This window comes from Sciurus carolinensis, unplaced genomic scaffold (assembly GCF_902686445.1).
Source record: "Sciurus carolinensis unplaced genomic scaffold, mSciCar1.2, whole genome shotgun sequence".
Taxonomy (NCBI): Eukaryota; Metazoa; Chordata; class Mammalia; order Rodentia; family Sciuridae; genus Sciurus; species Sciurus carolinensis.
Window position 1 is genome coordinate 132,887 of NW_025920307.1, and position 5,373 is coordinate 138,259.

Sequence of the window (5,373 nt, forward strand, 5' to 3'; positions counted from 1 at the left end):
ACATAAGGAAATTTACTTTTAATCATCACCTTTAATTTTGTGCTCATGAGGATGGATACAAAATTCTAGTTCTGATAATTTCACATTGTTTTTCCATGTTCAATTTCATCAGGTTGACAGCAATTAAAAGCTGAAGTATGATTAAAAGAAGTTCATGTTTTTGGTCATTATAGCTTGAAATAAAAATTTTCTCTACTAATAATCTTTATTATTAATAAGGACGAAAAAGGAAAGTAACAATCGAAAGAATGCTTATGGTACTCATAAATAATATTCAGGAATAGACTAATATTTTGGTATTCACCTGCCAAAGGAAGAAAGAGAATAATACATATTCATATAATTTTCTAATCTATAAAACAATATTTTCTAAATAAATTTTAATTTGGCCTTAATACAAAACTATTCTTATTACAACAATTCTTCTTTCTCTAAATGAAAACCAATTCCACATGTTCCTGTTCCAAAAATCATTTGCCTTATATTAATTTTCCATGCCAAACATTATTTCAGTCTATTTTCATCACAAAATCTCTTCCAAATATCAAGACCATTTGAATTATTAATGAACATTACTGAAAAAAAACCCAGAATTTCATCATCACTATTCACCTATTCTCATATTATACTGAATCTCATAGCATCCAGCCTATATACACCATCTAAATCAGACCTTTATAAAACATATTTATTTTTCAATGAGTAAGATAAAGTTTTATCTGCATATGGAAACCCCTTAAAAATAGGATGCCTTAAAGCTCCACAAAAACTAATTTAAAAAGATCAATCACTAGTTAGACATTCAGCTAATTGAGACAAATCATGTAAAGAAAACAAAGGAAAGAATATGTACTATTGGAAGAATGGGATGGGACCACATGTGTTGGAGTACACACTGGAGGGGAAAGAATATTGCATGTATCTCACAATACTGGCTTCCATTCCAACTGGGGACACCCAACAACAAGTCTACCTCATGATATCTGAAACAGAAAGTACTCATTTTTTATATGTGATCACAACAATTCTGTCTAAACGTATATATCTCTTCTACAGTTCACATTCCCCCTTCTGAAAAGTACAACCTCATGCATAACCTCACTGTAAAGCAAATACACGGGAAAAGGTTCAAACAGGTTTTAGTGAGGATGGTTCATGAAATACAATGATCTTACAATAGATAACAATTTGGATACACAATTATGAACCATGATTACTTTTTTAAAAAATTAGTAAACCAGAAGAAAGGCAACAATGGGGCAGGAAATACATTATTTGCCTTAATAAAATTCAGAAAAGGAAGATATATGATAAGCACACAGAGAAATAAGCAGTAGATTTAACAACACAATGGCTCTGATGAATACCTGTTTCTCCCAAGGAGATATGCCCATTCACACTGCAAACACAATCCACGGAATACAAAAGGGAGGCCATATCCTCATGAATTTCCAACAGATCCATACACCATGAGTACACAAGTGAAAGTTCACATGCTTGATATCTGTCCATATGGATGCAATACTCAAACTTCTGCATTCTCTTCACTTCCAACCAGGATGTAAGAAGAGTTGCACAAATGCATGGGCAGGCAGATCAAGAGCAAAAGCAACATACACCTAGCCAGGAAGATAAGCAGAATCTACTGCTCCATTTTTCACCCTCCAAGTCTCTACCTTAAAAACAAGCAGAAATCAGACATGCTCTAAGGAGGCTGTGAGAGAAGAGGATTCCAGAAAGAAGATCCACTACAATTAGGCAACCACTGCCAAGCTACAACTGACTGCACGGATGTGTAAAGAACATACCACATAATTACTTTCACCTGCTTTATTAAAGACTAGCATTTATTTCTTCGATACCTTATGTACAATTCAAGAATGGGGCTCCTACATGTGGTTGACTCAGATGCTGTCATAAACACCCTATAAAATCAAACAAGGGAACCACCCAGCACTCATATGCAAGCATGGAAGGGCACACACAAGTACAGGAACACACACACACACACACACACACACACACACACACACACAGTCTATGAGCTCAGCCAGACCTCATGTTTAATGCCTTGGATCTCACATCAGAGGGAGAGAAATCAAAGAAAAAGTCAGTTCGCTGGAGTGACTTGAGCTCTCCTGGCCATCTCTCCCCTTATTAACATCCCATCACAGGCACTTGCATGGTACACAGGAATTTCCCAAACACAGTCTGGGAGCTACAACATCCTCTGCACCTGATCAACTTCTGGAGTTTTCAGGCCCAGACCAACCCCAAGTTCACAGAACAAACCCTTTGGTTCCAGCCACAATTCCCTCTTTGAACTTCTCTAACAAAAATATTTCCTCCTAGCACAGAAAACATTTTCCTCCTTCAGCAAGGTGATAAACCAAGAAACCATGTCATCCATGCACTACTGCCCCTGCCTTTGCTGAGCACTGGGTGGCAATGCAGTCCTTACCTGGCAGTTGAGCTCCACGTGGGCCTTCCCAGGGCAGTACTCTCCACCTCCCCAAACACTGGGGTCATTCTGCTCCACCACCTCTTTGTCCACTGCCTCTTAACTGACTTCAGGTAGCTGTTGTCTCTAGGATCTCAAGTCCCTGCCTGGAGCTGTCCTTCAATCCATCACCTCATCTTCCAGAAGCGCTGCTACCTGTGGGAACTAACGAAGAGCACTGGATAAAGGGATGGCATAGACTTGTCCCTTGGTGTGCACCCTGGCACCAAAGGAGCTCCACCTGCGGGATACTGTGCCACATGCCATATTCAGCCTCTGAGCATGGGCTGTGGTACAAGTCCAGATGGCAGCACTCAGGCTGGGCAGGGCCGCCTTGCCAACAACCCTGGTTCTCCTTCACGCTCTGGCCCTTTCTGCTCACACCTTCCCATGCCATACACACACTCACTCACTCTCCACTTTCTTTTTCACCCTTCTAATTTCTGTCTCATTTATTTTGCAGTCTCTTTTCCAAAAAGCAACAAAAGACATTCCAAGTGGTAGGAGGGCCTGTCCCACCCCAAGAACTCCTTCTCTGCCTGGTGCTCATGGTCCTGGCTACTGTTGCACAGATCCTCCTCCCCTTTCTGCTAGCATTCCTACACCAACACCTGCATCCGCATACCCTGAGCACCCCGCGTCTCCCAAACCCCCCAAGCCCAGCCCCCCCACCACCACACCCAGCACTGCTGTAATGCACGAGTTGCCTGTTTGAAACCGAAACCTGACAGCTTTCTGGGCATACCCAGTTGCCCTGCTGATGCCTAGGATGACTACCTCCCACATGTTTTCTTGACTTGCGTCTTCTGCCTGATCGGAGGCATCCAAAGACAGCAGAGTGATACACCACGAGGAGCCAGGGCTTGGGTGACCGGGGACAGTGATGGAGCCAGGAAAGCCGCCAGAGACTAAGAAAGCATGCTCTGGGCGGCTGCCTCAGGTGTGGGAGGAGGCTCTCCAGGTGGCCTCTGGGCGGCATGTGGCAAGGAAGAGGGGGCACTGGACGTTTCCCGGAGGCTGGTGCCTCACAGGTCCCGCGCACTCTAAGAGAATGCCCTTCTGCTTTTCTCACATGCACTCTGGAGAGCAAAGGCAGCCCTATGGAGTCAAGAAGAGTGTGCCTGGACAACTTCACGTTGCTGCTGGCTGCATGGCCTCTCTACACAATGCAGGGCTGAATTGGTGGTCCAGAGTCCACAGCCTTTTCTCAGACTTGGCCTCGTGGGGACAGCTTGCTGATGTTGCCACCTGCAGTGAAGGCAGACCTTTGAAAGCCTGCCGGACCGGTGATGTCCCAACATCCACCATGGGCACCTCGCACTAGGGACACCGAGGCTCTGCGCCACCCAACTAAGAGTGTCACCTGATTTCTATACATATACAAACAAGCACAAACACAGACATACACACGTTACATCACATTATATTTTTAACCCATTATTTATATATACATTTATACATATATATATATATATATATATATATATATATATATATATGAGAAACAGAGAAAACAGGGAGAAATAGCCAAACCCCTGCATTCTCTTCACTTCCATCCTGCATCTAAGAAGAGTTGCACAAGTTCAGCGGCAGACAGATCAAGAGCAAAACCAACACAAACATAGCCAGGAAGATATGCAGACTCTCCTGCTCCAGTTTTCAACCTCCAACTCTCTACCTTAAAAACAAGGTGAAATCAGCCTTATTCTACGTAGGCTGTGTCAGAAGAGTTCCAGAAAGGAGATCCTCTACAATTCAGCAACCACTGCCAATCTGGGACTGACTGATGGATATGTAAAGAACACCACACCTAAGTTCTTTCACCTGATTTATTTCAAGACTAACATTAATTCTTTGGATACCTTATGTGCAATTCAAGCATGGGGCTCCTAAAAGTGGTTTGCTCAGATGCTGTCATAAACACCCTGTGGAATCAAACAAGGGCTGAACACAGCACACGCATGCAACCATGGATGGGCACACACAGGTACAGTCACATACATACACAAACACACACACACACACACACACAGACTATGAGCTCATCCAGACCTCATGTTTAATGCCTTGGATCCCTCATCACAGGGAGAGAAATCAAAGGGAATGTAAGTTCAGTGAGGTGACCTGGGCTCTCTCCTGGTCATCTCTCCCCATATTCACATCCCATTACAGGCACTTTCATGGCACACAGGAATGTCCCAAACACCGTCCGGAACCTGCAACGCCCTCTGCACCTGATCACCTTCTGGAGTTTTCAGACCCAGCCCAACCCCACATTCACAGAACAAACCCTCTGGGACCAGCCACAATTCCCTCTTTGAACTTCTCTAACAAAAATATTTCCTCCTAGCACAGAAAACATTTTCCTACTTCAGAAAGGTGATAAACCAAGAAACCATGTCATCCATCCACTACTGCCCCTGCCTTTGCTGAGCAATGGGTGGCAATGCCATCCTCACCTGGCAGTTGGGCTCCAGGTGGACTTCCCAGGGCAGTACTCTCCACCTCCCCAAAACACTGGGCTCATCTGCTCCGACACCTCTTTGTCCACTGCCTCTTGACTGACTTCAGGTAGCTGTTGTCTCTAGGATCTCAAGTCCCTGTCTGGAGCTGTCCTTCAATACATCACCTCGCCTTCCAGAAGCACTGCTACCTCTGCGAACTAATGAAGAGCTCTGGATAAAGGATGGCATAGACATGTCTCTTGGTGTGCACCCCTGGCACCAAGGGAGCTCCACCTGTGGGATACTGTGCCACATGCCATATTCAGCCTCTGAGCATGGGCTGTGGTACAAGTCCAGATGGCAGCACTCAGTCTGGGGAGGGCTGCCTCCCAAACAACCCTGGTTCTCCTTCATGCCCTGGCCCTTTCT